The sequence below is a fragment of the Triticum urartu genome, chromosome 2, assembly GCF_003073215.2.
Source record: "Triticum urartu cultivar G1812 chromosome 2, Tu2.1, whole genome shotgun sequence".
Classification (NCBI taxonomy): Eukaryota; Viridiplantae; Streptophyta; class Magnoliopsida; order Poales; family Poaceae; genus Triticum; species Triticum urartu.
Genome location: NC_053023.1, coordinates 726998688 through 727015026, shown reverse-complemented (window position 1 = coordinate 727015026; position 16339 = coordinate 726998688). Strand labels below are relative to the sequence as shown.

General features: G+C 44.5%; 1 long non-coding RNA gene across 3 annotated transcripts; it reads right to left on the bottom strand.

The window, feature by feature from the left end:
- Positions 1 to 2897: 2897 nt before the first annotated feature.
- LOC125540196 lies at positions 2898 to 14922 on the bottom strand. Of its 3 annotated transcripts, none has more exons than XR_007297237.1 (4): positions 14466 to 14922; positions 14269 to 14375; positions 14080 to 14159; positions 2898 to 3003 (listed from the first exon to the last, which is right to left on the bottom strand). It is a non-coding gene; the product is annotated as an uncharacterized LOC125540196 (long non-coding RNA). The 3 variants fall into 3 exon arrangements; XR_007297238.1 differs by lacking the exon at positions 2898 to 3003 and adding an exon at positions 4377 to 4395; XR_007297236.1 differs by lacking the exon at positions 2898 to 3003 and having other exon boundaries at positions 13905 to 14159.
- Between the last annotated feature and the right edge of the window lie 1417 nt (positions 14923 to 16339).

Below are 16339 nucleotides of genomic sequence, written 5' to 3'. Positions count from 1 at the left end.
AAGGAGATAACATTCGTCAGATCAAATGATATAATGAGGTATGCTCGAGGAAAACATACACAAATAAACATTGGTTGAAAAGTGCACCCGAAATATGGGCTTAGGTAGTATGATCAATGTTAGAATGGTGATTCGATAACCAATGGTCTAAGAATGAAATATCGACCATTAACTTCAAAGCAATAGTGTTGCTAGAACTTTTGAAGTGGCACATCATAGTTCAATTGTCGGTTTTCTGGTTAGAAACACATGGGGACCAAGGAATGAACGGATATGGTGAGAAGTATTACTTGCACCAATAATTCATAAGAGGTGGTGAAATCCTCACGACATTCTTGACATAAACGATGGTAATACTCCAAGGTAGAGCATAACATAAGTCAGATAGCAAGGAACTCGAGGTACAATGCAAAACTAGAACAAGTTTTGTGTGGGAAGGGAAATCAAGGATGTTGTCGATGTTAACCCAAATCATCAAGGGCAAGGATGGTATTTCTCAACATGAATTCAACTAATATCCTGGAAGAGCTCAGAATGTTTATGATGATCATGACAAATTTTGTCGAAAGGCTCCACGAAGAAGCAATTGAACAACAGCTACATCAAGCAACAGGACTAATGCAGCGAAAGATTATTGGAACCACGTATACGACACCAACCCATAATCAAGCTTGCTGTTCGAGGTGAAATGATAAGACAAGGAAGATCGACGTAAGCTTAGCTCATCGCCGAAAGTGGTGCTCCAGGAATAAGGATCAGGTAGCACAGTTAAAGTCAGCACGATACTGATATAGCCGATCAGGCTAGAAATGAAGTGATCGAGTACAAACTTGTAAGTAAAGAAGATTACTAATAGTTGTTTAATCGCGATGCAGACTCAATTCAGTTATAGGTGTCCTTGAGTGTTTAATGACTCAGGTCCCGTGAAGAAAAAAATGGAATTAGTGAGATTGTAGTACTTGATGGAGAACTCATAAGAAGTTATGCAGTTCCGTGATAATCTCGAGATACCAGGGTGTAATACTCGATGAAAGATCAAAGTAAAGGTTGGACAGGTGTAATGACCCATAGAAGACAAGTGCTTAAACTTGCCCGAGAAATGGGATCAAAGAAGAACATATGGTCGGAACCATGATTGCAAAGGATCAATTCACCATACCAAAGGATATTATATCAAGGAAATAGTTATTATTACAAGAAGCTTCTATGGAAGGATCTACATCGTGTCCATGGGCATGAACAAAAATTTCAAGGTCGACTCCCACTTCTTCAATGTACAACCTGCCATTCACCTCTCGCTTTTTTGAAAATGACAATAGCTGTTGAAAGTTTTACTTGGTGCAATACCATATAAGTATGACCCGTGAAATCTTTCGGGTTCACACAGATTAAGGAAGGCATAGGTTCAACCCATCGGGGCATCTTTGGAACATATATCACAAACTTCAGGAGTAAATAACACAAGCTCGAAAGTAGAGCATGGTTGACAAGGCAGAGGATACAATTTACCAAAGGCATTATATACCTGCGGAAAGGCTCACAAGGTTATTGAATATTAAGGACGATGTCGGATGAAATCCAACAATGGATCTGACGATCCACAACGGAGCTGATGTGAGTATTGGTACTCTGCCAGAAGAAGAAAGAATTCAAATGGATCAGATGATAGAAACAACTGACTAACTCAAATCTCAATTGCACAGGAATTATGATTCCAAGTCAAGGGATCAAAAGCAATGCTCTGAATAGGGATGGATGAGTTGAATAGTCTTAGAGTTACAATCATCAACAATTTGATTGGTCGAGAAACAACTCATGTTTAAAATGGCGTCTGAGCCGGAAGGATGAATTCTAGGATCTGGTTGAGGATTGCGAGCATTCACACTCATTGAATCAATGGGCTCAAAATGATAGTGGCAAAGGATGCCAATAAGATTATGAGACTTATGGGATTAACCATAATGGAAGCAAGCAAGAATTTCAAGAGCAATAGGCTGCTCAGGATTTTTGGAAGACCGAATGGTATTTCGAAGACTTTTGTGAAATACGTGAATCAACTAGGGATGAGCGGATACTCGATAAGTGCGAGAAATCATTCGTAGGGGTATTCAGGTTGCAAAGAACTGCAAGGGCAGTGGGCACAAGGTATTTTCGAAACAATAGAGAGAATTTCGGGGTATCTTGTAATAACAAGATTAACTAGGAATAAAAGTAAGGATGACAGGTGTCGGTATTTACCCATAGGGATATTTCGGTGGTAGGGGATGGCAAAAGCAATGGGCACAAAGTCTCAAGAGAACAACAGAGAGTATCTTCGGAATCCTTTGGTACAGCAGGAGATCATCTGTAACAAGGGGCTCTTCGGGTGGATGTGATCACGAGATCCTAATGTTAGAGTTAGTAAAACCATTTCACCCGAATAGAAGAGAGATCAGAATCCCAGAGTATAGACGAGGAATAAAAGATCCTAATACCACCCAATGGCAATGTGGGCCCATAAGGCACACAGCCATGTTAGTAAAAGTTTTGTAATGACTAGACTCAACTTCGGCCAAGGAGTGTGGAAGGGGGATTCCTACAGGAAGTCAGCTCTGATACCAACTTGTGACGCCCCCGATTCAATCATACACTAATCATACACACAAACGTGTACGATCAAGATCAGGGGCTCACGGGAAGATATCACAACACAACTCTACAAATAAAATAAGTCATACAAGCATCATATTACAAGCCAGGGGCCTCGAAGGCTCGAATACAAGAGCTCGCTCATAGATGAGTCAGGAGAAGCAACAATATCTGAGTACAGACATAAGTTAAACAAGTTTGCCTTAAGAAGGCTAGTACAAATTGGGATACAAATCGAAATAGGCACAGGCCTCCTGCCTGGAATCCTCCTAAACTACTCCTGGTCGTCGTCAGCGGGCTGCACGTAGTAGTAGGCACCTCCAGTGTAGTAGGAGTCGTCGTCAACGGTGGTGTCTGGCTCCTGGGCTCCAACGTCTGGTCGCAGCAATCGAGTATAGAAACGGGAAAAGTGGGAGCAAAGCAACCGTGAGTACTCATCCAAAGTACTCGCAAGCAAGGAGCTACACTACATATGTATGCATTGGTATCAAATGGAATAAGGGTATCATATGTGGACTGAACTGCAGAAAGCCGGAATAAGAGGGGGATAGCTAATCCTGTCGAGGACTACGCTTCTGGCCACCTCCATCTTGTAGCATGTAGAAGAGAGTAGATGGTAAGTTCACCAAGTAGCATCGCATAGCATAAACCTAATCGATGATCCTCCCCTCGTCGCCCTGTGAGAGAGCGACCACCGGTTGTATCTGGCACTTGGAAGGGTGTGTTTTATTAAGTATCTGGTTCTAGTTGTCATAAGGTCAAGGTACAACTCCGGGTCGTCCTTTTACCGAGGGACACGGCTATTCGAATAGATCAACTTCCCTGCAGGGGTGCACCACATAACCCAACACGCTCGATCCCATTTGGCCGGACACACTTTCCTGGGTCATGCCCAGCCTCGGAAGATCAACACATCGCAGCCCTACCTAGGCACATCAGAGAGGTCAGCACGCCTGTCTAAATCCTATGGCGCAGGGGTCTGGGCCCATTGCCCATTACACACCTGCACGTTGCGAGGGCGGCCGGAGAGCAGACCTAGCAACCTCCATTACAAAGGAAGTTGCATTACGCGGTCCAACCCGACGCGCGCCGCTCAGTCGCTGACGTCACGAAGGCTTCGGCTGATACCACGACGTCGAGTGCCCATAACTGTCCCCGCGTAGATGGTTAGTGCGTATAGGCCAGTGGCCAGACTCAGATCAAATACCAAGATCTCATTAAACGTGTTATCTTGAAATAACCGTGAACGCCGACCAGGGCCAGGCCCATCTCTCTCCTAGGTGGTCTCAACCTGCCCTGTCGCTTCGCCACAAAGATCCACACAAAGGGCCGTTGGGACAAAGGTCCTTTCAGCCCCCAATCCGTGAATCACTCGCGGGTGCTCCACGAGCCGAGCCGACTTTAGTCACCACATGTATCATGTATAAAGTATATAGTATATACCCGTGATCACCTCCCGAGTGATCACGGCCTGATAGTATAGCATGGCAGACGGACAAGTAGGTAGGGCCACTGATGATAAACTAGCATCCTATACTAAGCATTAGGATTGCAGGTAAAGGTAACAACAGTAGTAGCAAGGACAGGCTATGCATCAGGATAGGATTAACGGAAAGCAGTAACATGCTACACTACTCTAATGCAAGCAGTATAGAGAAGAGTAGGCGATATCTGGTGATCAAGGGGGGGCTTGCCTGGTTGCTCTGGCAAGAGAGAGGGGTCGTCAACAGCATAGTCGATCGGGGGTACCGGCAGCGGTCTCGGGGTCTATCGGAAAGAAGTAACGGAGGGGGAACACAATAAATAACAGAGCAAACAAAGCAACACAAAGCATAACATGGCAATGCGCGGTGCTAGGGGTGACCTAACGCAGTATGAGGTGATTCCGGTGAAGGGGGGAAACATCCGGGAAAATATCCTCGGTGTTTCGCGTTTTCAGACAGATGAACCAGAGGGGAAAGTTGTGTGTTCGCTATGCTAGGGATGTGTGGCGGACGAACGGTCTGCGTATCCGGATTCGTCTCGTCGTTCTGACCAACTTTCATGTACAAAGTTTTTCCATCCGAGCTACGGTTTATTTTATATTAATTTTTAAAGATTAAACCATTTTCCGGAGTTATTTATATTAACTGAAATGGAGTGATGACGTCAGCAAAGTGTCAACATGACATCAGCGGTCAACTGTGACCGTTGACCGGTCAAACTAACAGATGGGGCCCATTCGTCAATGACTACTAGATAATTAGTAGTAGTTAGACTAATTAGCGGGTTAATTAATCATGGTTAATTAGTTTAACTAAATGATTAGGCTAATTAAGTACCATTAATTTAATTAATTATTTTAATTACTATTATTATTTATATATATATTTATATTTATATTTTTAATCTCCTTTTTTTATAAAACAGGGGCGTGGGTCCCGGCTGTCTGAGGCCGAAGGCCTAGCGGGCACTAGGCGACGCGGGCGCAGCCACAGGCGCCCGATGGGGCGAGCCCGGGCGCTGGCGGGGGGCAGGGGGGAAGCAAGGTGCGGGTGCGGCGAGGGGGCATGGCCGGCGTGGGGCGGCAGAGTGGGGGGAAGGCGGAGTGGGGCGGCGCCAGCGGAGTAGTGGTGGAGGCGGGCGCCGTCATGGCTGGCGGCGGTGAGCGCAGAAGGGGCTGCAGGCGCGCGCAGTCGCGGGCAGAGCCTGCCACCGACGCCAGCAACGACGGGAGGCAAGCGAGGCACAACGGCGGGTCTGGCCGGATGAAGCAGGGCGGAAGTCGCCTCGGCCGGGTGCGGCGATGCGCGGCAGCGGGGCCGTAGCAGAGGCGGCAGCACGCGGAGGAGCAGTAGCGGGGGCAGCAGAGGCGAAGGTAGCAGGCGGGGGGGCGAGTAGCACGGGCCACCGACGGAGGCGGGCAGCAGCAGCAGCAGCAGTGCTGAGCGGGGCCGCGGCGGGGGCTAAGGGCGTAGAGGGGTGGGGCAGCGCGATGCAGGGGAGCAGAAGTGGCGGAAGGCGCAGCCCCGGCGCGGTCGGCATTCGCTAGCAGGGTGTACGGGACGCTGCCGACGTGGGCGGTGTGGCGGCCTACTGCATCGGGAACAAAGGAGAAGGGTTGGGGCGACAGCTCACCGAGAGGGGGTGGATGGCGAGCTCGTGAGGGGGTCGGGGAGGTTCGGACGACGGTGGGTTGAAGCCATGGCCGAGGCGAACACCGACGAAGGGGATCGGCGCGGTCCGGCGATGCAGCGAGGATGCATTCGATCTGGCCCTCGTGGACGAAGCAGAGAGCAGCAGCGGTTCTTCTAGACACGCTAACTCGACGTAAAGTCGACATTGGCCACGGCGACGAGGTGATTCATTGCCATGGCGGTGGTTGTGTGTACTGTGAGGAAGGGGGCGACGCGAGGAAGGGGGAATGGCCTAGGGTTCAGCCGAGGGGAACGAGGGCGCCTTGTAGTCGCCGAGGAGGGGCCGGATGGTCGACACGCGGATGATCTGCGGCATGGACGTTCACACGGGAGCCACCACACTCGGGTGAACAGGGGAAGAAGGAGAGGTCGCTAGTGGGCTGGGCCTCACTATTCTTTTAAGGCCCAGTTGCACCGTTGTTTGCTCCTTTCCTTTTTATTCTTTTCTGTTTTAGTTTCACTACCAATTTCTATTTCTTCTAGCTACCAAATGATTTTTTTCACATGTGAATCTTGGCACATAAATTTAGCATAATATTTTGGTGTTGCACCAAAATTTTGGGGGCTATTTGAAGTTTAAACAAATTATGTATAAATTTAAATGTCTCTCATAAGTGGGGTTGAACCTTTGTTTTAATTGCTATGGACATTTTTGGAGTTTCAAAAATGTTGGTTTTATTTTTACAATAGCTTTGGGAATTTATGCAACATTATGGACACTTTTGTTTTGCAGCTATGGTAATTAATATTTTGACTTTATTTTAAAACAGAATTTGAACTTAGTTCAAATCTAAGTGATTCCTAGCAAACAGTAAAAGCGATGACCTGGCATCATTATCAGGGGATTACTGTAGCTTATTTATTCGGGCGTTACAAAAAGGGAGAATCAACATTTGCTGTTTTAAAACTTGCATTCATCTACAATGGTGAAAAGTTTGTCCAAGACCTAGAAGATTTGACAGTAAGTTTATATAGATTCACTTATAAACAACTTATATGCACAAACTCTAATAATATACTTCTCTTCTTGGCAAAATTTCACAGGTTGAGGTCGAAGATTGGAGGGCAGAGGCAATGTAAATTCTCTTAAGTAGCGAGATGAATTAAGTCAAAGCTAGTGAAATGGGTGACGAGATTAGCAAGATCTTGAGCAAAAATGAAGACTAAAACTTTTTGATTTAGCCCGTGAGGCTAATTCTATCTAGACATGACAAAAAAATTTGTCAATAACTCATATTTCTATGTAATGTAGTTAGAAATTGCGTGTTCATGTTGAAAAGAGAAGTATTTCGACAACAATGCCTCTTACATCACCAGAGAATGCCAGTAAACTATAAACAACAATGCCTCTTCTTATTTATACGACAACACTGACTACCAAAACGAACCATTACGCATGACTCTAGGGACCACCCTCCCGTGCATCCAGAGGTGACAAGGCCTTTGTGCCACCAAACCCTGGGTCACCATGCACCCGGGCAATATCCACACACACACATACCATTACGCGTGACTCTGGAAACCACCCTCCAGTACCTCCAGAGCTGGAGACCACCCTCCCGTGGCTCCAGAAAAGACAAGGCCTTTGTGCCACCAAACCCTGGGTCACCATGCCTCCGGGCAATATCCACACACACACATACCATTACGCGTGACTCTGAAAACCACCCTCCCATGCCTTCAGAGCTGGAGACCACCCTCCCATGGCTCTAGAGAAGACAAGGCATTTGTGCCACCAAACCCTGGGTCACCATGCCTCCGGGCAATATCCACACACACATACCATTACGCGTGACTCTAAAAACCACCCTCCCGTGCCTCCAGAGCTGGAGACCACCCTCCCGTGGCTCCAGAGATAAAATGGCCTTTATGCCACCAAACCCTGGGTCACCATGCCTCCGGGCAATATACACACACACTCATAGCCTTACGCGTGACTCTGGAGACCACCCTCCCGTGGCTCCAGAGCTTAAATGGCCTTTGTGTCACCAAACCCTGGGTCACCATGCCTCCGGGCAATATCCACAGACACACACATACCATTACGCGTGACTCAGAAAACCACCCTCCCGTGCCTCCAGAGCTGGAGACCACCCTCCCGTAGCTCCAGAGATGAAATGGCCTTTGTGCCACCAAACCCTGGGTCACCATGCCTCCGGGCAATATCCACAGACACACACATACCATTACGCGTGACTCAGAAAACCACCCTCCCGTGCCTCCAGAGCTGGAGACCACCCTCCCGTAGCTCCAGAGATGAAATGGCCTTTGTGCCACCAAACCCTGGGTCACCATGCCTCCGGGCAATATCCACAGACACACACATACCATTACGCGTGACTCTGAAAACCACCCTCCCGTGCCTCCAGAGCTGGAGACCACCCTCCCGTGGCTCCAGAGATGAAATGGCCTTTGTGCCACCAAACCCTGGGTCACCATGCCTCCGGGCAATATACACACACACTCATAGCCTTACGCGTGACTCTGGAGATCATCCTCCCGTGGCTCCAGAGATGAAATGGCCTTTGTGCCACCAAACCCTGGTCACCATGCCTCCGAGAAATATCCAGACACAAACATACCAAGAACGCCTCAACTGTAGCTAGCTCCTACACACACGTGACTTCACATGCTTCAAACCCATGCCTCCGCAGGCAACATACCAATGCCTTCATAGTATACACACATGTGAATGCACGCACAAACCTAGCTCGTAAACAGACATGACTGCAATTACTTCAAACCCGTGCCTTCAGCACAACGTTCAGCACAAACTTCAGCACATGCTTCAAACACATGATTCAAACCCGTGCCTTCAGCACAACCTGCTATATAAAAATTAAACAAGCAGGTTCCCTTGCGTCGGAGGCGCCGTGCCACACTTCGACCTACACACACTTCGACCTATGCCCCCCCTTCAAGATGTTTATGAAAATTAAATGAGCCGAAGGAGAGCCGGAGGTTCCCTCGCGCCGGAGGCGCCATGTCACACGCCGCACGACCAACGCGCCGCACGACCAATACACACTTCGACCAACACACACTTCGACCTATGCCCCCCTTCAAGATGTTTATAAAAATTAAAATGAGCCGAAGGCGAGCCAGAGGTTCCCTCGCGCCGGAGGCGCCGTGTCACACGCCGCACGACCAACGCGCCGCACGACCAACACACACTTCGACCTATGCCCCCCCTTCAAGATGTTTATGAAAATTAAACGAGCCGAAGGCGAGCCGGAGGTTCCCTCGCGCCGGAGGCGCCGGGTCACACGCTGCACGACCGACGCGCCGCACGACCAACACACACTTCGACCTATGCCCCCCCTTCAAGATGTTTATGAAAATTAAACGAGCCGAAGGCAAGCCGGAGGTTCCCTGGCGCCGGAGGCGCCGTGTCACACGCCGCACGACTAACGCGTCGCACGACCAACACACACTTCGACCTATGCCCCCCTTCAAGATGTTTATGAAAATTAAATGATTATCAAATGTCACATGACGACGTACAACGTGATTGAATGATTCTGCAGACTGCTTTTTTTCATTAAAAAGTTGCTTTTTTCTTTACTTGAAAGGTGACATCTGATAGTGTTGGTAGTCCCCGCCCGTAACTACCCCATAAATCCCCATTACCCAGAAATATAATGGGAACAAAAAGGGAAACGAGAAAGGGAAAAAGGTAACCAACCGCGCGAACTGGTATTTTTTTTGTGTTTTCACGCAGAAAGGGAAAACGGAAAATTCAGGTAGTTCGAGGGTCAAACTACAAAACGCAGCAAACCACAAACCGGAAAGGGAAAACCGGGAACCAACCGCGCAACTGGTTTTCCTTTGTGGGAGCGCTCCGCACGCGTCCCACGGAACCTCGCGGTCATTTGAGAGCGCTTCCTACATTGATACCATCTTGCTTTCCTGTTTCTTAAAAATTCCCCAAAAAAGGTGCGCTAGCCGCGACTCTAACCCCGCCCGTTCGTTTAGGTAGCCATCACAGCAACCAGTTGAACCAGTTAACCACATGTGTTATGGTTGTTCTTTTTATTTTCTTTATGTATAAATGCAGAAAAGGCAGTTGTTTTCCCTGTTTCATTTTCTATCTTTGTTTTTTTCTCTTTCTTATTAAAATGAGTGAACTTTTTTGAAGGTGACCAAATTTTCGCAAAAACGGTGAACTTTTTTCAAGTTCGATGAACTTTTCTCAAATTCGATGAACTTTTTTCAAATGTGATGAACTTTAAAAAAACAATGAACCTTTTTTCAAATCGATGAACTTTTTTATCAAAGTTGATGAACTTTTTTCAATCTCGATGAACTTTGTTTGAAAATTGGTGAACTTTTTTTTGAAAATCGGTGAACTTTTTTTGAAAATCAGTGAACTTTTTTCAAAGTCGATGAACTTTTTTTGAAAACCGATGAACTTTTTCAGTTTTATGAAACTTTGAATCGTGAATATATGAACTTTTTTTCTAATTCGTGATTTTTTTTAAATTTGTGGACATTCAAATTTTGTTCATATTTCTTTTCAAAAGAAATCCCGTTTTCTAAAAAGGGCGTCTAAAGTTATTTCTTAGAGATTTCGTGTTGCAATCTGTCAATAGGAGCTTAATAGGTCTATTGGTTGGCCACCAAGCTTTGGAGCTAACTGGCGCAGGATCGAATCCTATCAAGATTTAGTTTCTCGGGTAGTTTTTCTGCACATTAATACATTTTTTGCACTGCCTTGCATTGCATTCTCATGGGCCGGCCCACTAGCGTGGTGCAGTGGGCGCCAGTTGCGTCAAAGGGCGCATAAGGCGCTGGGCAGGAGCTCTCCCTAACTGGCGCTTTTAGCGCCGCCAGACGAACCCGGCGCTCACGCGCTCTCTTGGGTGGGCCGGCCCCATCAACGCTGCCGTGCTAACGAGTTGGTTTTGTTCAAAAAAAACCCAGTTTTGTTCGATAAAAAAGTGTGCTCCCGTGAGGATTCGAGCTACCACCGTTTAGGTGGTGCGCATGTTGCTTAACCACTAGAGCTACTACCAGATTGTGAATGTTTATGTTACAAAATAGTTAAAACATTGCTGCACTATTTCTTCCACATACATTCAAGAAAAAACGTTATTTTTTTGGAAAAAGATCAGAACAAAATATTAAAAACAATCACGACTTGGAAAAAACTTCATGTATTCAAAACAAATTTATGAATTAGGAAAAAGTTCGCAAAATTTCAAAAAGTTTGTTGATTTTGGGAAAAAGTTCATCGATTTTGAAAAATAAGTTCATTGAATTTCAAAAAAAGTTCACCGACTTTCAAAAAAGATCATCTATCTTCAAAAAGGTTCACAAACTTCAAAACAAAGTTTATTGAACTTGAGAAAAAGTTCATCGAATTTCAGAAAAGACCACCTAATTTGAAAAAAGTTCATCGAATTTGAAAAATAGTTCACGGATTTGGAAAAAAAGTTCATCGAATTTGAAAAGAAATCATGAATTTTGAAAAAAGTTCATCAAATTTGAAAAAACGTTCATACAATCCGGTGAACTTTTTATATCGAATTAGAAAAAAAAAAAGAAAAAAAACGGAAAAGGAAAATAATAAATAAAAGAAAGAAGAAATAAAAAGAAAAAAAGAAAAAGGAAAAAGGAAAAAACGAATACAAGAAAGAAGAAGCTGCACATGATCACATGACTGACCATGCTCGGGTGGTTAGCGAGTGTTGCGCTGTAACCTCACCGCGCGGGATCGAATCCTTATCAGCGCTTATTTTTGCAGCAGTTTACGAAGGAAAAAAATGATCATGGGCTGGCCCATCGGGGAAGGGGGGGTGTGCGCCGTGTACCATTAACACTATAACCGACGCTATGAGCGCCGTTTAGGATTTGCCATTGATATATGGTATGCCTAGCCGTTCTGACATGTCTGTTTTGAGAAAAAATTGCTTGGTTTTTTCTAGGTTTTGAGATTTTTTTTGATTCCTCACGTGAAAAAACTTGTTTCATCATTTTGAGGTTAAGTAATGCCCTGGCTGCAAATATCAGATGTGCTTCATAACAAAAGCACATTTGTGCTTCGACGTGAAGCACATATGTCCTTCTCATATGTATATTTTTTGAAAAGTGAAAAGTACAATTATGTTTCACGGTGAAGCACAACGAAAAGTAAAAAAGCATGATTGTTTGTTTGTAGGAAGCATAACTTTGGTTTCCCTTTTATCTTCATGTTTTCTTTTTTTTCTCGGGTTTCTGTTTTTTCTATTTCCTTTTTTGGCATTTTTTGTGAAAAACCTTGTCTAAACCTATTAAAATGACATCTATTTTGAAGATCTCAACGCCAGAAACATTACAGCGAAAACAATTCATGTTTCGGACGCACGGTTCAACAGATAAACCATTAACAAAAATATAAAACTCTTAGGTTACAACAAGTATCACACATGCAGTTAGCTCACTAGTCACCACAAAAAAAGGTGAGAGTGATATTTGCAAGGGTTACCATCTAACTAGTGATTTCACCATTCATCGCAGAACACGCACCCGATCGGTCACGCTTGCATATATGAGAAGGCATGAGTAGACTTTTCCAGGAGAGTCCCTTTTTGGATTTGCCATTGATATATGGTATGCCTAGCCGTTCTGACATGTCGCACGTTAAGCGCAATCACGACAGACATGTTCTTTTTATTTCTTCACGTGTTTTGAGAAAAAATTGCTTGGTTTTTTCTAGGTTTCTGAGATTTTTTTGTTTCCTCACGTGAAAAAAGTTGTTTCATCATTTTGAGGTTAAGTAATGCCCTTGCTGCAAATATCAGATGTGCTTCACAACAAAAGCATATCTGTGCTTCGACGTGAAGCACATATGTCCTTCTCATAGTGTGTATTTTTTGAAAATTGAAAAGTATAGTTATGTTTCACGGTGAAGCACAACGAAAAGTAAAAAAGCATGACTGTCTGTTTGTAGGAAGCATAACTTTGGTTTCCCTTTTATCTTCATGTTTTTTTCTCGGGTTTCTGTTTTTTCTATTTCCTTTTTGGCAATTTTTTGTGAAAAAACTTGTCTAAACCTATTAAAATGAGATCTATTTCGAAGATCTCAATGCCAGAAACATGGCAGCGAAAACAATTCATGTTTCGGACGCACGGTTCAAGAGATAAACCATTAACAAAAATATAAAACTCTTAGGTTACAACAAGTATCACACATGCAGTTAGCTCACTAGTCACCACAAAAAAAGATGGGAGTGATATTTGCAAGGGTTACCATCTAACTAGTGATTTCACCATTCATCGCAGAACACGCACCCGATCGGTCACGCTTGCAGATATGAGAAGGCATGAGTAGACTTTTCCAGGAGAGTCCCTTTTTGGATTTGCCATTGATATATGGTATGCCTAGCCGTTCTGACATGTCGCACGTTAAGCGCAATCACGACAGACATGTTCTTTTTATTTCTTCACATGTTTTGAGAAAAAATTGCTTGGTTTTTTCTAGGTTTTTGAGATTTTTTTTGTTTCCTCGCGTGAAAAAACTTGTCTCAAAAGACGACACTTAGAACGTCTATTACTCCCCGAAGAATTTCTTGGCGACGAAGTAAGTATATATAGACAAGACCATGCTATTTTAACATGAGTTTTTATTCTCTCCTATAACCAAGGTGTTTACTTAATATTGCAGATCATAGACGCATACATACATTGCATAAGTGCTAAAGAGCATCTACAGATGAGGTCAGGTGGAAGTGTGTTCTTAGAAAATGCATGCATCTCTAAGATGATAAAGGAATTTAGCTCTATACGGGATGACGTGCCAAGGTGGGTATTAAACAGAGCTAAAACTTATTTAGAAAATGATATGGTGAGTCTCCGTTCCATACATATTACTATGAATTCAATCAAGGACGAAGGTTTGTATATGGGACCTAAACTAACAAAAACCCTATTTTCAGATATTCGTTCCAGTTAACATTGAACACTTCCATTGGTACCTAGCAGTTATAAATACAGGGCAGGGATGCATCCAGGTGCTCGACTCGCTGGGCCCAGGAATGGGCCGCAAAGACCTCACCGCTATGGTTAGTCATTAGTCCCACTACACCATCTTTTGATAAGACGATTTCTGGGCTTGTTCGGTTGTGATGCTAATACTTTGTCATTTATTCATTCAACAACTCAAAGGACTGGAAAATGTATTCGAATATGCATCGCTTCAAATGGAACTAAATACTGATAAGTAGAAAGACTTAAACATCTCAGCATGGCCAAGAGAAGAGTATATTAAGAGCACACTGCAAAGAGATTGGTATACCTTCTAACTAAAAGGCTCAAAGTAATCGACATTATTTGTATTTTTGTATTTCCCCATTAGTTGCATCACAAAAGAAGTTTCTGCACAACAAGAATAAAGCATGGATATGTCAAAGTATACGAGCTGAAAGTATACACATATGCACCGATTTGGTGGGGACCAGCAGGCGGCGGGGTCGGAGAGACTAACCTGGACCCAGAGGAGCGACGAGAAGCATAGGGAGGGTCCCGAGCACAGCACGCGGAGGTCATCGTGGTGATCCTAATCAATATGGAGGTCGCCAGCAGCAACTGCTCCTGCTCCTGACCGAAACGGACAAGGTAATCAAGATGGGGTTGGAGAGCAGAGCATCCCGATCGAGGGGAGAAGAACAGTCGGAGCCGGACCTTCATGGCGTCCTGAGCAGGGTGGAGGGGGAGGGAAGTTCCTGCCGCGGCGAGTGCATCAGCACGAGCGAACCCCGGCGTCGCCGGCGAGCATGCCCAGCTCTAGCGCCCCGCCGTCGCCACGAGGAGGGAGGGCCCCGGCGTCGCCGCGAGCATGCCCGGCTCGAGCGCCCCGCCGTCACCAGGAGGAAGGAGGGTCCCAGCAGCACCGGATAGGAAGAAGGGGCGGGCAGAGCAGGGGCGCTCGCGTCCGCCGGCGGTGCTGACGAAGGGGGGGGCGGGGCAAAGCAGGGGCATGCGCGTCCGCCGGCGTTGCTGACGAAGGAGAGGTGCGGCCAGCAGAGAGCTCCGGCAGCTGTGGATGGGGATCGGGAAGGGGAGGGGCGGCCAGGCTGTGGATTTGGAGGACTGGGTGAAGAATGGGGAAAAGATAAGCGTGAGGGGAGGGGGCGGTGGAAGGTTGACTCAGTTTTTTTAATCTCTATACTACTATACTATACTACTAAGCCAGTGACCCATTGTAAGTGAGTGTGGCATTTTTTCCAAACAAAATAAAAATGTCTTTAGATTTCAAAGGGCATGTCCCGTTCACATGCTGCGTGGGTGAGATTTTTGTTTTCATCGCGGCTTGTTATAATCATGATCATTTGATGATTTTAAAAAATAATATGAATCCCTTTGAAAATGATAAAAGTGGATGATAAATTTGAGTTTTGTAATCATGCAGGTCATCTTGTGGTCTGTGGATGATAAATTTTACGGAGTACTTCACAGGAAATATTTTGTCTGGCATTCCAACACAGGTATTTTTCACTCTGTATCATTATACTTATTCTATGTTGTATCACTAATTAACTCTTATTACTATTTTAATAGGAACATATGACAGATTTTAGAACAAAACTAGCTGTCATTTTACTAGACTCGGAATTGAATGATGATAACATAAGAAATCGAGACATGGAAGATGACGACAACAACATAGATCCCACGCAATGTATGATTCTGGATAGACCTCCTGAGAATTTCAAAACATCAAATACATCAGGAGAAGTCGAGCTAAGCTCGCAATCATTTATACTTTCACCGTCTGTCAATCCAACAAATGATGATTTAATAGATGAACTATGCTTGTTCATCAGCATGGTTGATGATGTCGCTCTACTAGAGTAAGCCATTTTTTTAATTCATTTTGTATTCCAATAAATTACTCTGATGTCATTATAATTGAAAGTATTTCAACTTTCCAGGAGCGAATGGGTGAAAAGCTCTGATCCGTACCCTGTTAGCTTAAATTTGAGACAAATAAAAAAAACATATTGAACAATGATGAACACATGGATATACATTGCTTTAATATGGCTGTGCGGATACTAGCGCGCCACGAAGTCCAGCTTCTCAGAGACATTCCATCTCACTATATGGATCTGAACTTTTGTGTAAGTTACTATAATCATGTATTACATTTTTTTCTCATTGCATTAATATTTTCTCATTCTTATTTTAGTCGATGTTCCACTATGCACGAGACTCAAGTCATCGTGAAAATGTGGAAATTGCTACATTGAAACGGTTGTTTCATAGCTGGCCTGACAGTAATGATTATCATATCTCATAATGTAATACGGTAAGATTTTAATTTTTCATCTCTAACAATGCTTTGTTTGGTCTTAATTAATATTCCATTTATTTCTAAACTATCTCATCATTGCAGATTTTATTGCCTTGGTATATGTTTGGGCTATTTCTATTGTTCGTGTTGGATCAAAACAAAAAAGTTGTTTCAATTTTTGATCCGATACCAATACCCACTTTGGGGAATAATGTACTTAAAATTGTGGTCGACAACCTAAACCTTGCGCTTGAAGTTGCAA